Source organism: Pseudophryne corroboree, chromosome 2 (genome assembly GCF_028390025.1).
Source record: "Pseudophryne corroboree isolate aPseCor3 chromosome 2, aPseCor3.hap2, whole genome shotgun sequence".
NCBI lineage: Eukaryota > Metazoa > Chordata > Amphibia > Anura > Myobatrachidae > Pseudophryne > Pseudophryne corroboree.
In genome coordinates, this window is record NC_086445.1 from 426,140,419 (window position 1) to 426,154,358 (window position 13,940).

General features: G+C 43.8%; 1 pseudogene; it reads left to right on the forward strand.

The window, feature by feature from the left end:
* Nucleotides 1-4,670: 4,670 nt before the first annotated feature.
* Nucleotides 4,671-4,788, forward strand: LOC135051430 (5S ribosomal RNA; annotated as a pseudogene).
* The last annotated feature ends 9,152 nt before the right edge of the window (nt 4,789-13,940 follow it).

Here is a 13,940-nt window from a genome sequence, read left to right on the forward strand (position 1 = left end):
CCTGTAGCTAGTAGTGCCCCCAGTAGTTGTGCCAGCGGTAGATTTGATCCCTGTAGTTGTGCCCTCAGTAAAGTTGCCACCTGTACTTGTGCCCCCTGTAGCTGTGCCCCTGTAGATTTGCCCCAGTAGTTGTGCCCCTGTAGCTTAGCCTCCTATAGATTTGCTCCCTGTAGATTTGCCCCCAGTAGTTGTGCCCCTCATACTTGTGCCCTCAGTAATTGTGCCCCCAGTAGTTGTGCCCTCAGTAGTTGTGCCACCAGTAGCTGTGCCCCCTGTAGATTTGCCCCAGTAGTTGTGCCCCCAGTAGTTGTGCCCTCAGTAGTTGTGCTCCCAGTATTTGTGACCCCTGTAGATTTGCCCCAGTAGTAGTGCCCCTGCACCTGAGCCCCCTGTAGATTTGTTCCCTGTAGATTTGCTACCTGTAGATTTGCCCACAGTAGTTGTGCCCCCTGTAGTTGTGCCCTCTGTAGTTGTGCCTCCTGTAGCTGTACCCCCTGTAGATTTGCCCACAGTAGTAGTGCCCCCTGTAGATTTGCCCCCAGTAGTTGTGCCCCCTGTAGATTTGCCCCCAGTAGTTGTGCCCCCTGTAGATTTGCCCACAGTAATTGTGCCCCCTGTAGATTTGTCCCCAGTAGTTGTGCCCCCTGTAGATTTGCCCACAGTAGCAGTGCCCCTGTATATTTGCCCCCCGTAGTTGTGCCCCCTGTAGATTTGCCCACAGTAGTAGTGCCCCCTGTATATTTGCCCCAGTAGTTGTGCCCCCTGTAGATTTGCCCACAGTAGTAGTGCCCCCTGTAGATTTGCCCACAGTAGTAGTGCCCCCTGTATATTTGCCCCAGTAGTTGTGCCCCCTGTATATTTGCCCCCAGTAGTTGTGCCCCCTGTTTATTTGCCCACAGTAGTTGTGCCCCTTGTATATTTGCCCACAGTAGTTGTGCCCCCTGGTAGCGCCGCTTCACACACAAAGAAAAACAACAACAAAAACAATACTCACCTGTCCCGCTCCTGCTGCTCCATCTCCGCAGTCCTGTACCATCTGGCTGCGGCGCGTCTCCACCCGTTGGGTGTCTGACATCATGACGTCAGCCGCCTGTGCATCACAAAGCACGGAGGGCTAGAGGGGAGGGAGGTAGAGAGCTGACGCTCCGCCGCCTCGCAGCTGTCAGTGACTGACAGCTGCGAGCTCCGTGCGGCCAGACGGAGGTCCCGATGGAGTTGAGCTGCGGCGCCCTGTACTGTCTTGAGTGCCTGGAGCTCGAGCTCCAACGGAACCACCCTCCCTACGCCCCTGTATGTGCTGACCAAGACGCGGGAATACTCCTGGTATTGTACAAACCCAAATAATAACTTAACAAACGATCTATCAGTGAATTTTTCTAGATCAATACTGGGATAATTACAATTACTAGGTTAATAATACCTAAGGGAATGCATTAATATGTGGGACTAGCAGCTGACACAAATGCTTGCATTGTCAGCAAACAGGTTCTGAGACTTAAATATTGCAACCTTGCTGACATTTCGAGACTTGCACACCATAATTATGTGTTTTGAAAGTATATAGATAAGTGCTAATTAAATCTCTGACGCAGATCATTTTAAGACCATATACATCAATGTGTCACCGCTGATATCAATATCTTTTGATAAGACTTTCATTTACTATGTGTATCTGAATTTTTCTAATATTGGTTATTGTCTCGGATTATATAAATCACTGTGCTTGATTTTTTTGATGCTGGGTTAAATTTGAGAACCCATACTGTTGGCATCTCCTTTGGAAGCAATTGTGCCTTAGTTAAATATCTTTATATGTATCCGAACTTTTTTATATTGGTTTATGTCTGAGATCATACAAATTATTGTGCTATATATTTTCTGCTAGGTTGAACTTGAGAAACCACACTGCTGACATCCCTCTTTTGAAGCAATTGTGCTGCAGTTAACACTCTATACAGATGTGGCCACCTTTATCTTGACCGATTCTCTGCCTAGACGGACGTTTAGTCACGCTAAGGCGATAGCTGAGTTTAATCACAGGCAGGCGCGTTGAGGCGATTCTAGATACTCAGCATGTATTACACATCTCCACCACTGGGTGGCTAATGCTCCACTAATCCAGTACTTTCGATCGTACAGTATAGCGGCGGATTGATCTACAGCTCTGGCAATTGGTCAGTGACGACTGTAATGTTAATATTGTAGGCATAACGGGAGGCGGTGGAAAAAGATGGTGACCTACTGTATGTGTATGGAGTACTGTATGTGTATGGAGACGCAACTAATTGTGTAATAGGAGGAATGTACAGTACAATGTATAAACACTGTGCTTTTAAAATACATGTACAGTACATGAGCGTCTGAGTTCCCTAAGGCACAATGGGAATGGTGGGCTAGCGGGAGGCGGTGACGGTTTATGCCTTAGGGGACTCGGACACTCGCATTTCTAAAGCATGGTATTTTCCACCGCCTCCCGCTAGCCCATCGCCCTTCCCCCCTGGGAGCCTGCACAGGTCATGCAGTAGGCAGGAGGGAATTCAGGTCATGTGAAATACACAAACGCCGAAGATCTACAGTACTGTTTTGCTCAGTCAGAATACACTCATTTCTACTCATTGCCGCTGTGTAGTTGCATTTAGCGTAAAGAATCGCTCCTGCAGATCTACTCTGATTTATGTGAAACTTGTGTGCATCCTTCCATTGGATGTATTAGAGAGAAAAAAATAATAATATTAAAGTGAATGTCATAAAGTGAATGTCACGGGAACACATTAAAAAAAAAAAGGTTGGCACTTCCTTCCCATTGGTGTTGGTTTATGCCATAGGGGACTCGGACGCTCATGTAATTGCATTTCAAAGGCACAGTATTTTCCATCGTCTCCGCCTACCCCCATCGCCCTTCCCCCCTGGGAGCCTGCACAGATCATGCAGTAGACAGGGAGGGAATTCAGGTCCTGTGCAATACACAAACGCCAAAGATAGTTGCATTTAGCGTAAAGAATCGCTCCTGCAGATCTATTCTGATTTATGTGAAACTTGTGTGCATCCTTCCATTGGATGTTTTAGATAGAGAAAAAAATAATATTAAAGTGAATGTCACGGGAACACATTAAAAAAAAAAGGTTGGCACTTCCTTCCCATTGGTGTTGGTTTATGCCGTAGGGGACTCGGACGCTCATGTAATTGCATTTCAAAGGCACGGTATTTGCCATCGTCTCCCCCGACCCCCATCGCCCTTCCCCCCTGGGAGCCTGCACAGATCATACAGTAGACAGGGAGGGAATTCAGGTCCTGTGCAATACACAAACGCCGAAGATCTACAGTACTGTTTTGTTCAGTTAGTTGCGTCAGAATACACTCATTTCTACTCATTGCCGCTGTGTAGTTGCATTTAGCGTAAACAATCGCTCCTGCAGATGTACTCTGATTTATATGAAACTTGTGTGCACCCTTCCATTGACTGTCTTACAATGAAAATAAAATAATACAGTATATTATTACAATAAAAAAAAAAAGGCACATCAGGACTTGAACCCTGGACCCCCAGCGTGGGAGCCTTCATCGCTAGCCCACGACGCCTCATGAGAGATTCACACTTTCATGTGTAAAAGTACAGCAAACAGCGGCCGCCCTCCTCCCCATTAGTGTTGGTTGATGCCTTAGGGGACTCGGACACTCGCATTTCTAAAGCACGGTATTTTCCACCGCCTCCCGCTAGCCCATCATTCCCATTATGCCTTAGGGAACTCAGACGCTCATTTACTGTACATGTATTTTAAAAGCACGGTGTTTATACATTGTACTGCACATTCTTCCTTTTACACAATTAGTTGCGTCTCCATACACATACAGTACTCCATACACATACAGTAGGTCCCCATCTTTTTCCACCGCCTCCCGTTACGCCTACAGTATTAACATTACAGTCGTCACTGACCAATTGCCAGAGCTGTAGATCAATCCGACGCTATACTGTACGATCGAAAGTACTGGATTAGTGGAGCATTAGCCACCCAGTGGTGGAGATGTGTAATGCATGCTGAGTATCTAGAATCGCCTCAATGTGCCTGCCTGTGATTAAACTCAGCTATCGCCTTAGCGTGACTAAACATCCGTCTAGGTGGAGAATCGGTCAAGATAAAGGTGGCTACATCTGTAGTAACCTTTTGGATACAATTTTCTTTCAGTGAACTTTATCCAGATAGACAATTTGGATAGTATTTGTGAATCTCTTTCTCTCTCCTTTTCTGCTCCCAAGCAGGATATATGACTGGATAATTTTGCTTTGACCTTTAAGTAACTGTATATTACTATTTGTCTACTGGTTAAATAGACAATTGGTCTATTTTACATTATTACTTGGAAGTTGGAAAAACAGACAACTGGTTTATTCGGTACTATTGAGGTTGGAGATTTTGAAGAACCTATCCTACTTCTTTTTCTTACACTCTCTCATTCATAATTTAGGGTTGCTCTCTGCAATGTTTACGATAGCAACAGAGGCTCCCTTTTGGACAGCAGAAATGTAATACTTATCTTTTTTATCAATCTGATCATCTATCTCGATACCTATTCTATTTCTTGGTCATCCTCCATTTTTTCAATTTCAACACACTCTCTCATCCAATTTGGGTAAACCTGCATGAACATTAACCCGTCCCAATAATTTCTGCTACAGTCATACCACACTGGACATGCCCGATCTCATCTGATCTTGGAAGCCAAGCAGTGTTGGGCTGGGTCAGTACCAGAAGGGGAGACCCCCTGTGAATACCAGTACTGTCACATTGGGGACCAGTTATTTATATACTTACCCAGGAAAGCAGAAGTGTACTGTCCTTCTTTCAAAACCAGACGATTTGGCGCACACACTCTCTCATTGCCCATTCGATGGAAACAGATGGGCAAAAGCAGAAGTGACTGGTTCTTCATACTCAATACTATCCTTTAGAAGATTGTTATCACTGAATTAACACTCACTCAAAGTATCCCATGGGTTTTTGGAGTCACAAAGCCTGATTTCTGTTCTTTTTTTTATATCATAGATTTATGATTCTGAACAAGAGAACAGGAAAATGAAAACTTCGCTCTGAAAAATGTCTTTTTATTCATGTCCAATATAGACAGTTTATTTAATACATTTTTAATCAATTTTTTCTTATATGGGTAATATTCTTTTTTCGTCTGTATACTTCTAATAAAAGTTAAGTTTTAACTAAATTTTTTTCACTTACCTTCAATATACTTACCTTATAATTTATCCTATATATTCACTACATTACTATGTAAAGAGTGTGCCCCAGAGAGACTAAACAGTCTTCTTGCGTCTCTGCAAAACCCCACAAAACATGAAGAGCTGCCTTCCACCTTTGTGGATTTTGGGATGTCAGTTTTGATAGTAAGAAGAAAGGAGGCTATTTCAAAGGCAAATTAACAAATAATGGGGGTAATTCTGAGTTGATCGCAGCAGGATTTTTGTTAGCAGTTGGGCAAAACCATGTGCACTGCAGGGGAGGCAGATATAACATGTGCAGAGAGAGTTAGATTTGGGTGTGGTGTGTTCAATCTGCAATCTAAATTGCAGTGTGAAAATAAAGCAGCCAGTATTTACCCTGCACAGAAACAAAATAACCCACCCAAATCTAACTCTCTCTGCACATGTTATATCTGCCCCCCCTGCAGTGCACATGGTTTTGCCCAACTGCTAAAAAATGTCCTGCTGCGATCAACTTGGAATTACCCCCAATGAACGAATGATTATGGTATACTTTTTAGGCCTGGCGGCTGGCATATTTTTTTTTTTTTTTGTTAAACAGAGTAAACAGATTTTTTAAAGCTTGACAAACACATTTCCAGAAAGCTATGTTGCATCAGGCAATTACTTTAAAACTTAGCAAAGGCACAATTCAATTTCTCTTATTTTATATTAAACAGTGGTGACTGGAAAGTTAAACTTGCTTATAGAAAGATGCCAGATTCTTCAGTGGTGAAACATAAAAGTCACACATAATTGATAATTCCTGTGAAGGTTAATATAAATCCAGCGATCCTTGGCATATAATACTGCATTCTGCAAAATGTATTTTCATGCTGACCTTTCAGTCCATAAGCATAGTGACTTTTATTTTTATTTTTTAAAATCCCCATAGGTATCATTTTAAGAACAATTCATCTGTACCTAATTAAAACTTTGATTATAATGTTAAACTATGATACAATATGTTGAGTTAGTAAATCTTAGTACATTATTTAAATACCAAAATGGTAAACAATTGACATACAAAATAAGGCAAGAGATGCAGATGGTAGCATTAAGCATGTGCTTGGGAGTGTATGTGACTTGTTTTTATGATAATGCTTGGTAATGGTAATTAAGCGGTAAAAGCACTTAATGCTCGTGTAACAGAACTGTAGTGTGTATTTCATGGCATCCTGACATGAAGCTTTTTCCACATTATATTAAAATGATGCACATAACACTAATAAGTCTGCACAGTGTGTTCAGTCTGGAAGTGTATAGGCCAGTGGTTCCCAAACTTTTTTGAATTGCGGCACCCTAGAGTATCAGAATTTTTTTCACGGCACCCCTAAGCCAATAGTTTCTTATTGAAAAATTTAGAAAGAAATATTAAATAAAGTAAATTGTTTTTATATGTCATCCTTAGGGTAACTTATGTGGTGAGGTACAAGATTTGCTTCTGATTGTCAATATATTTTATGATTGGCAGCCATTAACACTGGTTTTGCTTTTTACATTGACCATGCATAATTAGAATTGGTTCTGGACCACCAACCCGAGGCACCCCTGCAAGGGTCCCGAGGCACCCCAGGGTGCCACGGCACACAGTTTGGGAACCACTGGTATAGGCACTGGGCAGTTGCACTGAAATGCTAGAGTCAATCTGATATTGATTGTATTAAAATCGAACTAAAAGTTAAATATCCTTCCAATTATAATGCATTCATTCTGTCTGTAATAAACTAATAGCATATATTTTGCATTTCAATAAGTGACCATTACTCACTGGAATGCAGAGTCATTGCCTGTAGGCTACTGAGAATACTGGAATCACCTATCAAACTAAGGCCCTCATTCGGACTCAATAGCACGCTGCACTTCTTCGCAGCAGTGTGATCGGGTCTAGAATGCGCATGCATGGTGTGCGCATTGCGCACGCGCGTCATTGCCTGGCGACATCCGGCGCCAGGCAACGACGCTGACAGCGAAGAAAGTGGTCACAGCGGCGACCGCAAGAAGATTGACAGCAGGAAGGCATTCCAGGGTGTCAACTGACCGTTTGAAGCCGTTTTCGGAGAGAGATAAGAAAGACGCAGGCGTGTCCAGGCGAACGGAGGGCGGATATCTGGCGTCAAAGCTGTGACCATCATTACTGGACCCGTTGCACAGGGTAAGTATGTCCAGGGCTGGTCTTGTTTTTATAGCGTAGCAGGGCTGCACAAGCGTTCGCAGCCCTGCTATGCTAAAATACACTTCCCCATAGGCGGAGATTAGCGGATCGCACCAGCAGCAAAAAGTTGCTTGGTGTGATCAACTCGGAATAAGGGCCTATATACCACAAAAACCCATCAGGGACATTTATTTGTAGTTAATAACATATACCTTGGTGGTTTTGGTGTGCCATGATCCCTGGTTTTCCTGGAGCTTGGAGGTCTATTTACTAAGCCTTGGATGGAGATAAAGTGCACGGAGATAAAGTACCAGCCAATCAGCTCCTGTCATTTTTCAAACCCAGCCTGTGACATGAAAGTTAGGAGCTGATTGGCTGGTACCTTATCTCCGTGCACTTTATCTCCATCCAAGGCTTAGTAAATAAACCCCTTAGTCCCTAGCTGAACCCTCTGGTGAAAAGCGGAAGGATCATTACACTCTGAAGCCTAAACTAGCCACTGGCTAATACCAGAAAGCAACAAAGAGCAAGAAACTTGTTACACTGCAGGTGGCAGAGGCAAACGCAGGATTTCCAGATGGGTGTTTCCAACTGCTTGATCTTAGAGTGTGTATCCATGAAGAGGGCGTAATTTGCACTTAACCAGCTATATATGCAAAGTGAAATGTACAGTATGTCATAATTCTGACATATACAGGGCCAGAGATCACAGCAAGCCATTAGATGTGGCACTAGGACCTTCCTAAAAAAATTAGCAGAGCGCTTTTTTTATGTGAACGCACACCTGTGAAGAAAAAAGGTTAAGTTAAAAGTTAACCTTTTTTCTTCACAGGTGTGCGTTCACATAAAACAAGCGCTCTGCTAATTTTTTAGACTGTATAGAATTAATCTTTTCAGAGCTGCTTTCACTAAAACCTTACATTTAGCGCAGACACATACCATTTACCAGTAGGGACTTCCTGTCTGAGCTGAGTGTTTTTATTTTGGATGTGGGTACCAATCTAGAACATTGGAATAAGTCACTGGGGGAGAAGTACTAACCCTTTGAAAAGTGATACATTTCACGTGATAAAGTAGCAGTGGAGCACGCAGGGGAGGGGGTTCCGAGCACCCAGAAAACCCCCCTCCACCAAAAAAAAATATTAAAAAAAATATTTTTTTGTTGCTGCATGAGTATTATTAATGGCTGTCTAGCGTCCTCTGCAGCCGCTGTCTTCCTGGTGGCACTTGTAAGTGCTTAATTAAAGTTTACTTTATTTTAATTATAGTACATATATATCCATTTGCATACATATATACACATGTATATACATATAAACACACACACACACACACACACACACACGATATGTATATATATATACATGTGTATATATACGTGTACTGTATGTATGTATATTTATGTATGTATGTATGTTTAATATGCTATGTATATGTGCATATGTATGTACAGTATATATATATATATAGGTGTATATACAATACACACACACACACACACACACACACACACACTAGCTTTATGGACCCAGCATATACTGGGTCACCTCAGTCCCCACCCCCGTGATTGGCTCCACCCAGTTCTGGAAACCCCCCCATGCAAATCCTGCGTTTGCCACTGAGTACCAGCTAATCAGATCCTAACTGCCATGTTACAGGCTGGGTTTGAGTAAAGGGAGATAAGGTCAGAGATGTAAATGGGAGAGAAGTGGGTGAGTGCTTTGTAAGTGAGTGTGAGACGTTTGCATTTGATTCTAAAAGGGAAGGGAAGCCAGTGAAGGGCTTGTAGGAGAGGGGAGGTGGACATAGTGTGTTTGGTGAGGAATATGAGCCGGGCAGCAGTATTGAGGATAGATTGGAGTGGAGAGAGGTAATTGTCAGGGAGGCCAGTTAGGAGGAGATTACAGTAATCCAGTCTGGAAATAATCAGTGAGTGGATAATGGTCTTGGTGGCATCCTGGGTGAGAAAGGGTCTGATCCTGGAAAAGGGTGGTCTTCAGGTTGCCGGCGGCCGGGCTCCCGGCGACCACCATACCAGCGCCGGAATCCCGACTGCCGGCATACAGACATCTTTTCTCCCTCTTGGGGGTCCACGACCCCTCTGGAGGGAGAATAGATAGCATAGCGCGCGTAGCCCGCAGTGTGGTGAGCGCAGGGAGCCCACAAGGGGCTCATTTGCACCTGCCCAGCTGTCAGTATGCCGGCGGTCAGGATTCCGGCACCGGTATGCTGGTCGCCGGGATCCCGACCGCCGGCAAACCATACTACACCCCTTGGAAATGCTTTTGAGATGAAAATGACAAATTTGTGAGAGGTGCTGAATGTGTGGGTTGAAGTAGGGGAAGTAGTCAAGGATTACCCCAAGACAGTGTACTTGGGGGCTAGAGGAGATAGTCGTGCCATCAATGGATAATTATATTGTGGGAGGTGAGGTTGTGCGGGAAGGTGGGAAGATGATCAGCTCAGTCTTGGACATGTAAAGTTTAAGAAAGCACCTGGACATCCAGGAAGAGATAGCAGAATGACAGTTGGAGGTACGAGTGAGGGAAGCCGGGGAGAGATCAGGGGGGGAAAGGTAGATTTGAGTGTCATCAACATAGAGGTGATATTGGAAGTTAAAAGAACTGAGTTCATCTAAAGAGGACGTATAGAGAGAGAAAAGGAGAGGACCAAGAACAGAACCTTGGGGGACACCAACAGTTAGTGAAAGTGTGTGTGTGTGGGGGGGGGGGGGGGTAGTGTCATGAGAGGAGACAGAGAAGGAACAATCAGAGAGGTAGGAGGACAGCCAGGAGAGGGCAGTATCGTGCAGACCAAGAGAGTGAGGGATTTGCAGAAGGAGAGGGTGGTCCACAGTGTCAAAAGCAGCAGAGAGGTCAAGAAGAATAAACAGAGAGTAGTGGCCCTTAGATTTGGCTGCATGGAAGACATTGCACACTTTTGTGAGGGCAGTTTCAGTGGAGTGGAGAGAACGGACACCAGACTGGAATGGAGTCAAGCAGTGAGTGGGAGGAAAGAAAGGCAGTGAGGCGGTTATAGACAATACGGTCAAGGAGTTTGGAGGCAAAAGGGAGGAGAGAGATGGGTCGATAGTTGGAAAGGGTGTTTGGATCAAGGGTAGGCTTTTTATGAATAGGGGAGATGAGTGCATGCTTGACAACAGAGGGGACAGTGCCTGCTGAGAGGGAGAGATTGAGAAGGTGGGCAAGATGGGTACAGGCAGAAGGAGAGGGGTAGCGGAGGAGGTGGGAGGGGATAGGGTCATGTGGTGGGGGGGAGGAACAGATGAGGGCCATGAATTCCTCACCAGATACATGGGAGAAAGGTAATAATAATAATTTTATTTATATAGCGCTCTTTCTCCAATAGTACTCAAGGCGCTTAACAGATAAATAGCATTATATAGTACAGAAAATTATGAAGTACAGAACAGCTTTTCATAAAATACAGAAGCTAGATACTAAAGGGACATTATGGAAATGCTTGAGTAAACAGGAAAGTCTTGAGTCTACTTTTGAAGGATTCTATAGTTGGGGCCTCTCGCACTGTGCAGGGATGTGAGTTCCATAGAGTCGGAGCTGCATGACTAAAAGCTCAACCACCAGATGAATTATGGGAGATTCTAGGTACTGCTAAAAGTCCTTCATCTATAGATTGCAGTAATGGAATGGGGCAGTATGGGATCAGAAGCTGCTTCAGGTACTTTGGGCCCTGGTCATATAGTACTTTGAAACTCAGTAAGCCAATCTTGAAGATGATTAACCATCTTACAGGCAGCCAGTGAAGGGAGTAGAGGAAAGGTGTTATGTTGCTAGAGTGTGGTTGATTAACAGCCTAGCAGCTGTGTTTTGCACCAGCTGTAAGTGGTGCAATTCTTTTACTGGGAGACCAAGGTAGAGGGCATTACAGTAGTCTAATCGAGATGACACAAATGCATGTATGACTTTTGGCAGATCATCTGAGGGAATTAAGTGCTTGATCTGGCTATGTTCCTTAGGTGAAAGAATGAGGATTTGATTGTGTCTGATATCTGATGTTTAAGTGTCAAGCCACCATCCAGGACATTGCCAAGATTCCGCACACGATCAGTGGTTTGTAATTCTGAATCCCCGAGTGTAAGTCTAGTTGGTTGGCTATGCTGCAGTCTTGTCCTTTGATGTTGCGGTCCTATCATAAGGACCTCTGTTTTATCCGGGTTCAGTCACAGCCAACTGGCACTCATCCACTCCTGGAGCTCAGCTAGACAGCCATTTAGGGTTGCTATTGGGTTATCAGTGCCCGGAGCAAAGGACAAGTACAGTTGTGTATCATCTACATAGCAGTGTCAGACTTGGTGAGAGGGAAGGGGAGGGGTGGCAAGGGATGGGTGGTGGGTGGTTGCTGGTCTGGTGGGATGTGATGTCCTGATGTATGGAATCAATCTTGGATGTAAAATAAGTGGCAAAGTAAAGAGCAGACAACGAGGAAGGGACATGAGTGAGGTGGGAGAGACCAAGTGAAGAGGTGATGTTAAAGAGTTTAGAGGCAGGTGATTTTGTGGAGTTAGCGATAGGGATGTTGAAATCCCCTAGGATAATGAAGGGAATGTGAGAAGAGAGGAAATGAGTTAGCCAGGAAGCAAAGTTGCCAAGGAATTTGGAGGAAATGCGAGGTGGACGGTAAATGACAGCAACTCAAAGATTAGTAGGTTGGTAGAGGCATTTCCCATGGACATCAAATGTAGAGAATGTAAGGGATGGTTCTGGTTGGTATGTGTAGGTAGAGGGTAAAAGGATCCCAACACCACCACCACCATGGCAACCCCCGGGTCAGGGTGTGTGTGAGAATGTGAGGCTCCTAGCAGAGAGAGCAGCAGGAAAAGTGGTGTCATAGGGAGGAATCAAGGTTTCTGTAATGGCCAGGAGGTGCAGGGAATTGTAAATAAAAAGGTCATGAGTGGGGGCCTGTTTGTTACAAACAGATCTGGCATTCCAGAGGGCACAGGATAGGGGGTAGGAGTTTGTAGGAGAGATGTGAATGAGATTATCAGGGTTGCTGGAGCGTTGAGGTAAGATTAATTTGGAAGGAAGGGAAATAGAGGGTGTAATGATGGTGCTGGGGCCTGGTCTAGGAAGGGAGACTGCAGGAGAGAGGCACATGCACACATTGTATACAGTACACATTGGTCTTTGTATGCAATTGATTGTGTATGTTTACAGTAGTAATAATTAACCCTATAGAATGTCTACAGCAGTGCAACCCTAACAGTGCATGTTTTACAGATCTCCTAGTTTGTGCACAGGTGTATTTATTACTGGCTGACACATCTTATTAGAACCACAGGTAGTGTTGAGTATTTTATTTGTTATACTGAGGAGATCTTGAAAAATGCAGCTCTAGTAAAATTGTATTATGTACTATTTAAATACTATTGCTATAGTGATGTGGGCAGGGGAGAGGGGTTTCCAGGCATCCAGAACCCCATCCCCCCCCCCCCCCCCCCCCCCTACTTCCCTCCCCTGCATTTTCCTATTCGGGGCAGATGTAAAAGGTGCAGAGATTTATATGTGAAAGGGGTGTGTCCAAATGCAAATATAAATTGCAGTCTAGAAAAAAACAACTGCCAACATGCAAAAGCAGCCAGTATTTACCCTGCATGCAAAGAAAATAAATGTATTTGCACCCATTTTATTCCAGATCACTTGCTGTTTTTAATATATACTCAGATCTCTCTGTGCTCTTTTGGTGTATTATTCTAATCAATCTATATCATCTGAGATATACAGTAGATTATAAGATTGTGAGAAGGTCCCTTTTACCTCTTTGCCTTTTATTAAGCAATCTGTATTTATTACTGTGTTTGCAATTGCTAGTAATAATAATTCTCCTTTGTGACTAATGTTGTTTGTCTTTATCAAAAATACTTTGCAAGCTCTCCAATGTGTGCTGCCTTATTTATCCCTAAGGTGTCATCACACCTCAATGAATTATACAATAAGAAAAAATATATAAACAATGGTTTTCCCTATTCTAGTCAAAAATAAAAATAAAAACATAAAATAATAACAACCAGAATAAAGTGAAATCAATAACACATATTCAAACAAAGGCCCTCATTCCGAGTTGTTCGCTCGCAAGCTGCTGTTAGCAGCTTTGCACACGCTAAGCCGCCGCCTACTGGGAGTGAATCTTAGCATAGTAAAATTGCGAACGAAAGATTCGCAATATTGCGAAAAGACTTCTCTGTGCAGTTTCTGAGTAGCTCGAGACTTACTCTTCCAGTGCGATCAGTTCAGTGCTTGTCGTTCCTGGTTTGACGTCACAAACACACCCAGCGTTCGCCCAGACACTGCACCATTTCTCCAGCCACTCCCGCGTTTTTCCCAGAAACGGTAGCGTTTTTTCAAACACTCCCATAAAACGGCCTGTTTCCGCCCAGAAACACCCACTTCCTGTCAATCACATTACGATCACCAGAACGAAGAAAAAACCTTGTAATGCTGTGAGTAAAATACCTAACTGCATAGCAAATTTACTTGGCGCAGTCGCAGT